This window comes from Coregonus lavaretus, assembly GCF_964263955.1.
Source record: "Coregonus lavaretus genome assembly, chromosome: 23".
NCBI classification, from domain to species: Eukaryota; Metazoa; Chordata; class Actinopteri; order Salmoniformes; family Salmonidae; genus Coregonus; species Coregonus lavaretus.
The window spans coordinates 15,460,436-15,475,231 of NC_140010.1; positions in this window are offsets into that span (position 1 = coordinate 15,460,436).

Genomic DNA, 14,796 nt, shown 5'->3' on the forward strand with positions numbered 1-14,796 from the left:
AAACAGAAATACCTTTACATAAGTATTCAGACCCTTTGCTATGAGACACGAAATTGAGCTCAGGTGCATTCTTTCCATTGATCATCCTTGAGATGTTTCTACAACTTGATTGGAGTTCACCTGTGGTAAATTCAATTGATGGGACATGATTTGGAAAGGCACACACCTGTCTATATAAGGTCCCACAGTTGACAGTGCCTGTCAGAGCAAAAACCAAGCCATGAGGTCGAAGGAATTGGCCGTAGAGCGCCAAGACAGGATTGTGTTGAGGCAAAGATCTGGGGAAGGGTACCAAAACATTTCTGCAGCATTGAAGGTCCCCAAGAACACAGTGGCCACCATCATTCGTACATGGAAGAAGTTTGGAACCACCTAGACTCTTCCTAGAGCTGGCTGCCCAGCCAAACTGAGCAATCGGGGGAAAAGGGCCTTGGTCAGGGAGGTGAACAAGAATTCAATGGTCACTCTGACAGAGCTCAAGAGTTCCTCTGTGGAGATGGGAGAACCTTACAGAAGGACAATCAAGTCTGCAGCACTCCACCAATCAGGCCTTTATGGTAGAGTGGCCAGACGGAAGCCACTCCTCAGTAAAAGGCACATGACAGCCCGCTTGGAGTTTGCCAAAATGCACCTAAAGGACTCTTAGGCCATGAGAAACAAGATTATTTGGTCTGATGAAACCAAGATTGAACTCTTTGGCCTGAATGCCAAGCATCACGTCTGGAGGAAACCTGGCACCATCTCTACGGTGAAGCATGGTAGTGGCAGCGTCATGCTGTGGGGATGTTTTTCAGCGGCAGGGACTGGGAGACTAGTCAGGATCGAGGGAAAGATGAATGGAGCAAAGTACAGAGAGATCCTTGATGAAAACCTGCTCCAGAGCGCTTAGGACTTCAGACAAAGGACAAAGACCCTAAGCACACAGCCAAGACAACGCAGGAGTGGCTTCGGGACAAGTCTCTGAGTGGCCCAGCCAGAGCCGGGACTTGAACCCGATCGAACATCTCTGGAGAAACCTGAAAATAGCTGTGCAGTGACAGAGCTTGAGAGGATCTGCAGATAAGAATGGAAGAAACTCCCCAAATACAGGTGTGCCAAGCTTGTAGCTTCATACCCAAGAAGACTCAAGGGTGTAATCGCTGCCAAGATGCTTCAACAAAGTACTGAGTAAAGGGTCTGAATACTTATTTCAGTTTTATTTGTAACATTTCTATAAACCAGTTTTTGCTTTGTCATTATGGGGTATTGTGTGTAGGTTCATGAGGGGGATATAAACAATTTCATCCAGTTTAGAATAAAGCTGTAACAAAATGTGGAAAAAGTCGAGGGGTCTTAATACTTTCCGAATGTGCTGTATTTGACCCAGTAGCAAATGCTGAACTCTGTTGGTGGCCTGAATAGTATGGTTGATCAATAGAGAATTAGGCCAGGATTCAATCAGAGTAGCGTTAATCCGTGGTAACCGACATACGCATAGCTTATCATTGCTTTTGTTTAGGCAGTGTTGGAGGTGCAACTGCATTGGTGCTGGCAAATCCACAAGACGCTCCCGGTGTTATACCTATCTAGGACATTGCCATTGGATGCACTGAGTCACAGTATAAATCCCAAGTAGCTGTGTTCGAACACAAATGTGTGATGTAATTTACACCTCCATTAGGCTGATATACACTCAACAAAAATATAGATTTTACTGAGTTATAGTTCATATAAGGAAATCAGTCAATTTAAATCAATTAATCAGGCCCTAATCTATGGATTTCACATGACTAGGAATACAGATATGCATCTGTTGGCACAGAAAAAAAAGGTAGGGGCGTGAATCAGAAAACAAGTCAGTATCTGGTGTGCCCTTCGATGAGCAAATGCTGATGCCGAACTGCAGTCAGGTCAAGACCCTGGTGAGGATGACGCACAAGCAGATGAGCTTCCCAGAGACGGTTTCTGACAGTTTGTGCAGAAATTATTCGGTTGTGCAAACTCACAGTTTAATCTGCTGTCCGGATGACTGGTCTCAGACGATCCCGCAGGTGAAGAAGCTGGATGTGGAGGTCCTGGGCAGGCGTGGTTACACATGGTCTGTGGTTGTAGGCCGGTTGGATATACTGCCAAGTTCTCCAAAATAATGTTGGAGGTGGCTTATGGTAGATAAATTAACATTAAATTATCTGGAAACAGATCTGGTGGACAATCCTGCAGTCAGCATGCCAATTGCACACTACCTCAAAACTTGAGACATCTGTGGCATTGTGTGTGACAAAACTGCACATTTTAGAGTGGCCTTTTATTGTCCCCAGCATAAGATGCACCTGTGTAATGATCATGCTGTTTAATCAGTTTTTTTATATGCCACACCTGTCAGGTGGATGGATTATCTTGGCAAAGAAGAAATGCTCTCTAACAGGGATGTAAACACATTTGTTCACAACATTTGAGAGAAATAAGCTTTTTGTGCGTATGGGATATTTTATTTCAGCTCATGAGACCAACACTTTACATGTTTATTTTATTGTTCAGTGTAAGTCATTTTGTTAAATGATTTTCAATTTGAGTGTCATATTTCTATAGCCATAGCCTAGAGTGTCTCGTTGTATACTTCTAAAGTTTATATTATGACGACATTCTGTGACGTTTTGGTTTTCGGCAGGTTTTTTTCAGGCTGTTTGAGCAGAGTAAATGTTTTCTTGAGGCAAGCCGAAGTTCTGTAGGTCTCTAACCCTAACCTTAAATTAAGACAAAAAAGTGAATTTTTGTTATTTATTTTTACAATATAGCCAATTTTGACTTTGGCTGTGCTATCTAGTGGAAAACAGTTTGGTCGCTGAAGTCCTACGTCCCTTTGTCGGTGATTGGTCAACAGTAGGGATTCTTTCAATTAAGTGTTGTCATTCAATGAGAGATTACTAGTTTTATTTCAAATTTTTTCACTTGAGAAATACTGCACCAAACATATTTGTTAGATGTAAAATTGCGCGACTAAGACTTCCTCTGCAAAAATGTCTAAATTAATGACAGATTTCTTGATTTATCATAGATTGACTATTTTGAGGAGGTGTTACTGTCTGTTGTTGCTATGGCATCTCAAGAGGGAAAAACAGTAATATTGCTGCTTTCTTTCTAGTTTTTCAAGCGAATGTCTTTGATTAAGGGAGTATGTGAGGCACAGACGTCCGCTGCCTAGCCGAGTTCTGCTAGGAGCAAACCAAACCTAGTATGCGGACACCTTAAGGCTTATGGTTTCCAGTCTAAACAGTTTCCGCATATATATTATTAGACCGCATGCATTCACGGTAAACGCTTCATGTGTTGGCTCAATAGGAATCAGAAACTTGGGACCGCTGAGTTAAAATTACACAAGTTATTGTTCAGAGCTTCCTATTGGTTGATTCTGATACCTCCCAAGTGGGAATCTCGAGATCCGACTCTTCCGCCTAGGTTAGCAAGTCAGACATTTCCGGGTTTCCGACATGACGTGAACGCGGCATTAGTCTGGGACCAAGGGTCTCCTGAGCAGCTTCTGCCCCCAAGCCATAAGACTGCTGAATAGTTAATCAAATGGCTACCCGGACTATTTGCATTGACTCTCTTGCACTGGCTCTATGCACACTCACTGGACTCTACCCACACACTCACGCATACTGCACTTACACTCCAGCACACACACACACTACATACGCTCACACACAAAAAACACACACACACACACATAGACATGCTTTCACACTCTTCACATATGCTACTGCTACTCTGTTTATTATCTATCCTAATTGCCTAGTCCATTTTACCCCTACCTACAGTATATGTACAGTACATATTACCTCAACTACCTCATACTCTTGCACATTGGCTCGGTACCGGTACTCCTTATATATAGCCTCCTTATTGTTATATTGTGTTACTATTTCCTTTTTGATTTAGCAACATTTTCTTACTTTTTAACTTTGCATTGTTGGGAAAAGGCTTGTAAGCAAGCATTTCACAGTAAAGTCTACACCTGTTGTATTCGGCGTATGTGACAAATAAAATGACATTTAAGTCAAGGACATAGGCTGGTACTAAAAGTAAGTATATGGTATATGGGGGGCTTATGGCCAAAGTCTCGAAGGCTTGACACTGCATAAAAGACAAACTGAGACAGTGTTTCCCCTATATGCATTTAGCAGCGGGGCACTGCCACTGCTAAATCGTAGCCACCACTGCAAAAAAAATAATTAAAAGATTATACAAAATGTGAATCTTGTTTACATCCCTGTTAGTGAGTATTTCTCCTTTCCCAAGATAATCCATCCACCTGACAGGTGTGGCATATCAAGAAGCTGATTAAACAGCATGATCTTTACACAGGTGCACCTTGTGCTGGGGACAATAAAATGCCACTCTAAAATGTGAAGTTTGTCACACACAATGCCACAGATGTCTCAAGTTTTGAGGGAGCGTGCAATTGGCATGCTGACTGCAGGAATGTCCACCAGAGCTGTTAACAGGGAATTGAATGCTAATTTCTCCACCATAATCCGCCTCCAATGTCGTTTTAGACAATTTGGCAGTATTTCCAACCAGCCTCACAACCGCAGACCACGTGTAACCACGCCAGCCCAGGACCTCCACATCTGGCTTCTTCACGTGCGGGATCGTCTGAGACCAGCCACCTGGACAGCTGATGAAACTGTGAGTTTGCACAACCGAAGAATTTCTGCACAAACTGTCAGAAACGGTCTCAGGGAAGCTCATCTGCGTGCTTGTCGTCCTCACCAGGGTCTTAACCTGACTGCAGTTCGGCGTAGTAACACCTTCGATGGCAACTGGCACGCTGGAGAAGTGTGCTCTTCATGGATGAATCCCAGTTTCAACTGTACCGGTCAGATGGCATCGTGTGGACAAGCGGTTTGCTGATGTCAACGTTGTGAACAGAGTGCCCCATGGTAGCGGTAGGTTTATGGTATGGGCAGGCATAAGCTATGGACAACGAACACAATTGCATTTTATCGATGGCAATTCTGTGGCCCATTGTCGTGCCATTCATCCGCCATCAACACCTCATGTTTCAGCATGATAATGCACGGCCCCATGTTCCAAGGATCTGTACACCAGTCCTGGAGGATGAAAATGTCCCAGTTCTTCCAGGGCCTGCATACTCACCAGACATGTCACCCATTGAGCATGTTTGAGATGCTCTGGATCAACATGTACAGTGAGGGAAAAAAGTATTCGATCCCCTGCTGATTTTGTACGTTTACCCACTGACAAAGACATGATCAGTCTATAATTTTAATGGTAGGTTTATTTGAACAGTGAGAGACAGAATAACAACAAAAAAATCCAGAAAAACGCATGTCAAAAATGTTATAAATTGATTTGCATTTTAATGAGGGAAATAAGTATTTGATCCCTCTGCAAAACATGACTTAGTACTTGGTGATAAAACCCTTGTTGGCAATCACAGAGGTCAGACGTTTCTTGTAGTTGGCCACCAGGTTTGCACACATCTCAGGAGGGATTTTGTCCCACTCCTCTTTGCAGATCTTCTCCAAGTCATTAAGGTTTCGAGCCTGACGTTTGGCAACACGAACCTTCAGGTCCCTCCACAGATTTTATATGGGATTAAGGTCTGGAGACTGGCTAGGCCACTCCAGAACCTTCATGTGCTTCTTCTTGAGCCACTCCTTTGTTGCCTTGGCCGTGTGTTTTGGGTCATTGTCATGCTGGAATACCCATCCACGACCCATTTTCAATGCCCTGGCTGAGGGAAGGAGGTTCTCACCCAAGATTTGACGGTACATGGCCCCGTCCATCGTCCCTTTGATGCGGTGAAGTTGTCCTGTCCCCTTAGTAGAAAAACACCCCCAAAGCATAATGTTTCCACCTCCATGTTTGACGGTGGGGATGGTGTTCTTGGGGTCATAGGCAGAATTCCTCCTCCTCCAAACACGGCGAGTTGAGTTGATGCCAAAGAGCTCGATTTTGGTCTCATCTGACCACAACACTTTCACCCAGTTCTTCTCTGAATCATTCAGATGTTCATTGGCAAACTTCAGACGGGTATGTATATGTGCTTTCTTGAGCAGGGGGACCTTGCGGGCGCTGCAGGATTTCAGTCCTTCACGGCGTAGAGTGTTACCAATTGTTTCCTTGGTGACTATGGTCCCAGCTGCCTTGAGATCATTGACACGATCCTCCTGTGTAGTTCTGGGCTGATTCCTCACCGTTCTCATGATCATTGCAACTCCACGAGGTGAGATCTTGCATGGAGCCCCAGGCCGAGGGAGATTGACAGGTCTTTTGTGTTTCTTCCATTTGCGAATAATCGCACCAACTGTTGTCACCTTCTCACCAAGCTGCTTGGCGATGGTCTTGTAGCCCATTCCAGCCTTGTGTAGGTCTACAATCTTGTCCCTGACATCCTTGGAGAGCTCTTTGGTCATGGCCATGGTGGAGAGTTTGGAATCTGATTGATTGATTGCTTCTGTGGACAGGTGCTTTTATACAGGTAACAAGCTGAGATTAGGAGCACTCCCTTTAAGAGTGTGCTCCTAATCTCAGTTTGTTACCTGTATAAAAGACACCTGGGAGCCAGAAATCTTTCTGATTGAGAGGGGGTCAAATACTTATTTCCCTCATTAAAATGCAAATCAATTTATAACATTTTTGACATGCGTTTTTCTGGATTTATTTGTTGTTATTCTGTCTCTCACTGTTCAAATAAACCTACCATTAAAATTATAGACTGATCATTTCTTTGTCAATGGGCAAACATACAAAATCAGCAGGGTATCAAATACTTTTTCCCCTCACTGTATGACAGCGTGTTCCAGTTCCTGCCAATATCCAGCAAATTCGCACAGCCATTGAAGAGCAGTGGGACAACATTCCACAGGCCACAGTCAACAGCCTGATCAACTCTATGCGAAGGAGATGTGTTGTGCTGTATGAGGCAAATGGTGGTCACACCAGATAATGACTGGTTTTCTGATCCACACCCCTACTCTTTTTTTAAAGGTATCGTGACCAACAGATGCATATCTGTATTCCCAGTCATGTTAAATCCAAAGATTAGGGTCTTTATTTCAATTTACTGATTTTCCTTATATGAACTGTAACTCAGTAAAATCTTTTTTTTTCATGTTGCGTTTATAATTTTGTTCAGTGTCGCTAACAAAGTTGACTTTTGTATTCATTTATATTTCTATGCACACTCACAGGGCCCTACACACTAACACTCCAGTACCCACAAACACTCCATTATTTGCTAACACACACATAATATACACATACTGTACATTTATACTGACTCAACACACACACACACACCCACTCACATGCAATCATCATACTTTGTTGCTACTCTGCTTATCATATATCCTGATGTCTAGTCAACTTACCCCTATACATACAGTGCATTCGGAAAGTATTCAGACCCCTTGACCTTTTCCAAATTTTGTTACATTACAGCCTTATTCAAAAATGTATTACATTGGTTTTTTTCATTATCAACCTACACACAATACCCAATAATGACAAAGCAAAAACAGGTTTTTAGAAATTGTTTGCACATTTATAACAAATAAAAAACCCTGAAATATCACATTTACATAAGTATTCAGACCCTTTACTCAGTACTTTGTTGAAGCACCTTTGGCAGTGATTACAACCTTGAGTCTTCTTGGGTATGACGCTACAAGCTTGGCACACCTGTATTTGGGGAGTTTCTCCCATTATTCTCTGCAGATTCTCTCAAGCTCTGTCAGGTTGGATGGGGAGCATCACTGCACAGCTATTTGCAGGTCTCTCCAGAGATATTCGATCGGGTTGAAGACCGGGCTCTGGCTGGGCCACTCAAGGACATTCAGACTTGTCCTGAAGCCACTCCTGTGTTGTCTTGGCTATGTGCTTAGGGTTGTTGTCCTGTTTGGAAGGTGAACCTTCGCCCCAGTCTGAGGTCCTGAGCGCTCTGGAGCAGGTTTTCATCAAGGATCTCTCTGTACTTTGCTCCGTTCATCTTTCCCTCAATCCTGACTAGTCTCCCAGTCCCTGATGCTGAAAAACATCCCCACAGCATGATGCTGCCACCACCATGCTTCACCGTAGGGATGGTGCCAGGTTTCCTCCAGACGTGACACTTGGCATTCAGGCCAAAGAGTTCAATCTTGGTTTCATCAGACCAAAGAATCTTGTTTCTCATGGTCTGAGAGTTTTTATGTGGCTTTTGGCAAACTCCAAGCGGGTTGTCATGTGTCTTTTACTGAGGAGTGGCTTCCGTCTGGCCACTCTACCATAAAGGTCTGATTGGTGGAGTGCTGAAGAGATGGTTGTCGTTCTGTAAGGTTCTCCCATCTCCACATAGGAACTCTGGAGCTCTATCAAAGTGACCATTGGGTTCTTGGTCACCTTCCTGACCAAGGCCCTTCTCCCCAGATTGCTCAGTTTGGCCAGCTTTTGGAAGAGTCTTGGTGGTTCCAAACTTCCTCCATTTAAGAATGATGGAGGCCACTGTGTTCTTGGGGACCTTCAATGCTGCAGACATTTTTTGGAACCCTTCCCCAGATCTGTGCCTCAACACAATCCTGTCTCGGAGCTCTACGGACAATTCCTTCGACCTCATGGCTTGGTTTTTGCTCTGACATGCATTGTCAACTGTGGGACCTTATATAGACAGGTGTGTGCCAAATCATGTCCAATCAATTGAATAAACCACAGGTGGACTCCAATGAAGTTGTAGACACATCTCAAGGATGATCAATGGAAACAGAATGCACCTGAGCTCAATTGCAAGTCTCATAGCAAAGCGTCTGAATAGTTATGTAAATAAGGTATTTCTATTTTCTAAATAGAAATCTAAAGACCTGTTTTCTCTTTGTCATTATGAGGTATGTTGTGTAGATTGATGTGAAGAAATCAATTTTAGAATATGGCTGTAACTGTTGAAATGTGGAAAAAGGAAAGGGGTCTGAATACTTTCTGAATGCACTGTATCTCTATCACTCCAGTTTCCCTGCACATTGTAAATATGATACTGTAACTGATTGACCCTGTATATAGTATGCTTACTTACTTTCTCATTTTTATTTATTGTGTGTTTTTGTTCTACCTTATGTTATTTTTAATATTACACTGTTATTAATGCATTGTTGGGTTTAGAGCTTGCAAGTTAGGCATTTCACTGTACTTGTGCATGTGACATTAAAAACGTTCAACTTAAAACCAGATATAAAGTATATAAATACAGTGGGGGAAAAAAGTAAGTTCTCCCACTTAAAAAGATGAGAGAGGCCTGTAATTTTCATCATAGGTACACGTCAACTATGACAGACAAAATGAGAAAAGAAAATCCAGAAAATCACATTGTAGGATTTTTAATGAATTTATTTGCAAATTATGGTGGAAAATAAGTATTTGGTCACCTACAAACAAGCAAGATTTCTGGCTCTCACAGACCTGTAACTTCTTCTTTAAGAGGCTCCTCTGTCCTCCACTCGTTACCTGTATTAATGGCACCTGTTTGTACTTGTTATCAGTATAAAAGACACCTGTCCACAACCTCAAACAGTCACACTCCAAACTCCACTATGGCCAAGACCAAAGAGCTGTCAAAGGACACCAGAAACAAAATTGTAGACCTGCACCAGGCTGGGAAGACTGAATCTGCAATAGGTAAGCAGCTTGGTTTGAAGAAATCAACTGTGGGAGCAATTATTAGGAAATGGAAGACATACAAGACCACTGATAATCTCCCTTGATCTGGGGCTCCACGCAAGATCTCACCCCGTGTGGTCAAAATGATCACAAGAACGGTGAGCAAAAATCCCAGAACCACACAGGGGGACCTAGTGAATGACCTGCAGAGAGCTGGGACCAAAGTAACAAAGCCTACCATCAGTAACACACTACGCCGCCAGGGACTCAAATCCTGCAGTGCCAGACGTGTCCCCCTGCTTAAGCCAGTACATGTCCAGGCCCGTCTGAAGTTTGCTAGAGTGCATTTGGATGATCCAGAAGAGGATTGGGAGAATGTCATATGGTCAGATGAAACCAAAATATAACTTTTTGGTAAAAACTCAACTCGTCGTGTTTGGAGGACAAAGAATGCTGAGTTGCATCCAAAGAACACCATACCTACTGTGAAGCATGGGGGTGGAAACATCATGCTTTGGGGCTGTTTTTCTGCAAAGGGACCAGGACGACTGATCTGTGTAAAGGAAAGAATGAATGGGGCCATGTATCGGGAGATTTTGAGTGAAAACCTCCTTCCATCAGCAAGGGCATTGAAGATGAAACGTGGCTGGGTCTTTCAGCATGACAATGATCCCAAACACACCGCCCGGGCAACGAAGGAGTGGCTTCGTAAGAAGCATTTCAAGGTCCTGAAGTGGCCTAGCCAGTCTCCAGATCTCAACCCCATAGAAAATCTTTGGAGGGAGTTGAAAGTCTGTGTTGCCCAGCGACAGCCCCAAAACATCACTGCTCTAGAGGAGATCTGCATGGAGGAATGGGCCAAAATACCAGCAACAGTGTTTGACCTGTGTCATTGCCAACAAAGGGTATATAACAAAGTATTGAGAAACTTTTGTTATTGACCAAATACGTATTTTCCACCATAATTTGCAAATAAATTCATAAAAAAATGTGATTTTCTGGATTTTATTTCTCATTTTGTCTGTCATAGTTGACGTGTACCTATGATGAAAATTACAGGCCTCTCTCATCTTTTTAAGTGGGAGAACTTGCACAATTGGTGGCTGACTAAATACTCCCCCCCCCCCACTGTATAATATAAACAAAGTGAATCACAACATGACGAACACGGAGCCAGGGTTAAACATTGATATCTCTTTTGCTAGGCAAGAACGTAATTGGTTTCTCTCACTGGGTTTATGTGTTTGTTCTCTGGTCATCTGACCTGTCTTCGGTTGTCTTATCTTATCAGTGACTGAAACCAGGCTGAACCCTTTGTCTCTCCTTGACCGTCTTCCTAATTAAATTACAGCGTGACAGGGTGGGACAGAGGGGTTAGGCTTGGGTATGTTTGAGAGATTGATTGTGGACCTGCCATGTCCACAATCAATCTCCAGGTCAAGCCAGGGTGAGCCAGGGTTGAACAAAGTTCAAACTGAACAGTATTATTTTTACATGACAGGGCTGTTATTTGTGCATGACAAAGCTTGATTGGTTACACCACAATTTTTTCCAAACTGAATACATAGGAGGAGTAGTCAGATTTCACCACTATCATAAACTAAGGAAGTGGGCGGAGCGGTCAAGAGGTGGAAACTGGAGACAGTGGTGGTGGAACCCAAGAGGGAGGGGTTAAGCTAAAATGTATGTAAAATGACTATATAAACTGAGAGCTGAGAAGTGGAAGGGAGATGCTTTGCAAACCACCTCGGCTCTATTGCTTATGTAAGTCTATCTTAATTCAACAAAAACTCTGAAATACTTTGGTTCTTTGATCAGTATAAGGACAAATTTGCCACAACATAATTGCCGACCACGAAGGGACTGGAAAAAGAGACCATAGGGGTGCTGCGCTATTTGGAAGGAGGCTGAACGAATCACACACAACAGTGGCCGCTGTAACAAGAGGTAAGCAACGTTCTTACTTTAAACATAGAAATTGTGTGATTCGCTCAGCTGATTCTGAATGTCAGGTACCGGGTCTCTCCAGTATTAAGGGCTACATTTAGGAAAAGTACAGAGTTTTTGTTGGAATGAGAAATAAGCATGCATGCAATGTTGACTGAGTTACGTCCTATGGCTACCGCGCTATTCTGTTAGAAGAAGTATCGATAGCGGACTGCACGGTTAGGCGTTGTAAGATAAGTGATGTCCTATGGATATAGCCGTCTCTGTGTAAATCAGGAAGGGGGTTATACGGGTAGGCATTATTGTAAGATAAGGGGAATAGTATTTGTATATAAGGACAGTGGATACAACTTTGGTGTAAGAACCAGAGGACTGAACAAACGGGGAATAGTTAGGAAATAGAAGAGCTGCAAGGGAGGCTGTGCTACATAGCGAGAGCGTTAGGTGGAGTAGTAGTTCTGCTCAGCCCGTGCGGATGGATAGTTTGCATGGACGGATGTGATTCATTTAGTTTGATTAAGTTGGGTTGTTCATTTGTCTCATTCAGGTTGCTCATTTGGTCAGTTTGATCAATCTGCTTGATTCGATTGTTTTGTCTGACTCGTTTTGTACAAGACTGGTTTTATTGGACCCGTTTGAGTTTGCGAAAGCAATCCGTTCATCTTGGTCAACTGGTCTGACTCAATTCGGGCATTCAATTAATCAAGGTCACTCGGTTGTTCCTCTGGTACATTTGTTCAATTCGTCTGATTCATTTGTTCGTCCTGCTAGCCATTCTGTTCGATTCATGTCGGCACGAGCGGCTGCTCATCTGTACCGGTGTAGTTATATGACATCTAGACATATTTCAGCCAATCTTTTAGGATGTGGTTCGGCCGTTATAGTTGGAAACCTTAAGAGGAGATTTAGGATTATGGTCAAATTGGTTATAGTAAAATGTTTAATGTGATAGATTTGACATTCCACGTTTGAGCCCGTTAATAGAAGACAATATACCTGCAGGTTATACAAATAGCATTATGTGAATGTGATATGAGAGTTGGGTAAATATGGGAATGAGTTTTAATCTGAAGTTTGGATAATAACATATAGAAATATGTATAATATAATGATTGGGATTTGGATAATAAACTTTTGATATAACATTATCTTGGGTTCCGTATGTCGCTGCCCATCATAGAATATCACGGGGAGGAATCGAGAGTGGGATGTTATTTTAGAAAGTAGCGGCAATGGAGAATCATTAAAAACGCAAACTGATTGGTTGATGTGAATATATGACGATATGGTGAATTTTATGTGTGTGTAATCGATTACTAGAGATTTGATACAACTAGATGGCCAAAGGAAGGGATGTTTGATGTGGCAGTGTGTGAGGAAATGGATACCATAATAAATAACTATAGAGCAGGAGAGAAAGGGGAAAAGAGAAGGAAGAAGAGAGGGAAAGTGAGAGACATTTTGAAAATGTTCTGGGATGAAGGAAAGGGATGGAGAGAGAGCATGGCCAAAGCTAGAATGATATTAAAAGAAAAAGAGAAAGACCGGAAAAGGCTGGTTCAACTATACCTCCAGTATACACACAAGGGGAACAATATCCTCAGGTCACAGGCCTAGTTTCAATAGCAGGGAATGTAGAGTTAAATGACGGAAGAATGAGGCCACAGGCTTCCACCCCAAAGAAAGGAAGGGAACCACACTTGGACATGGACGGCTATGGGGGACTGAGGGGCATAATATCAGACCTAGGAAATTATGCGATAAGTGAACAAAGTGATGATAGGTGAAGTGAGTGGGACGATACAAGTAATGAGGGAAGGGAAGAACTAAGACAGGGTGCTGACTCTGACCAAGAGTCACAGCAAGGGGCTATGGGAGGCAAATCAAAAAGACAGTTGAGAAACAGAAAGACAATAAAAAAGCCAGGTAAATACGAAGCTCAATGTCCCATTTTGGTAAAGGGGACACAGGTTCACTATGTGCCCTGGGGATCTCAGGACCTGGAAGGCCTGGTGATTAGACTGCCTAACCTGCATGAAGGAGCAGGAAAATGGATTAGAACATTTGAAGAACAACCTATGGGGACACTACTGGCAGTGGGGGACTTGAAGGCATTGCTGGCCAGGGTGGTGGGAGGGGCCAAAATGGAGGACATGATGCTGATGAGTGGCCTTAGAAGGGCGGTGCAAAGTGTGATGCTGGATGGAGAGACATTTGATAATTACAGGCCACGACTATGGTTAACTCTGAGAACAGAGTATCCAGCCAAAATAGACCCTAAAGCACTGAGAGGGGACCATTGAGGGATAACGAAAACCCGTCAAGTTACCTGGACGACCAGCTGAAAAGGTGGCGACAAGAAACAGAAAGAGACCCAGAGGGGGATCCACTGATGACAACACTGTTCAGGACATCATTGATGGGAGCGATGCCAACGCCTGTCAGAAGCAGACTGGAAGATGTAGTGAGACTAACGTCAAGGTCACGCAAGGAGTTCTGTGACCATGTTATCCACGCAAGGGACGAACGAAAACTGGCGGAGCATGGGAGAGACATTCAGAGAAAACTGAGACAGATGCAGCTGGAAGATCTGACAAGAAAGGACCAGACATACCAAAATGGTGGACCAGGAAGATTTCTAGGTGTCTGCTTGGGGTGCAATCAATCAGGACATACAAGAAGGGATTGTCCTACCAACACATGGCGGCCTAGGATAACATAGTAATTAAAGTGGCCTCCCTGTGAATAGATGTTTTGACTATAATTTAAAAAATAATTGTTCACCTGGTAAAGTAACGTTGGACGGAAAAACAGAGATGGAGGATGATAGAGATTGTAGAGGGCTTTCTGGGTTAAAAGGAAAGTAGGTTAATTGGGAGATGAGAAATGTCAAATTGAATTGTTTGAGTAGACTGGAATTAAAATAATGCCTTCTAGTAATGTGAATGCAAATATGTTATTAGTTATTGGTGGTTTGTGGATAGACTTGACTAATGCCATGATTTAGTCCGCGGGTGAAAGAGAGTCGTACTTGCTGGGCTGTATAGTCCTGTGTAGCTCAGTTGGTAGAGCATGGCGTTTGCAACGCCAGGGTTGTGGGTTCGTTTCCCACGGAGGACCAGTATGAAAAAAAATATTAATAATGTATGCACTCACTAACTGTAGGTCGCTCTGGATAAGAGCGTCTGCTAAATGACTAAAATGTAAAAATTGTAAATA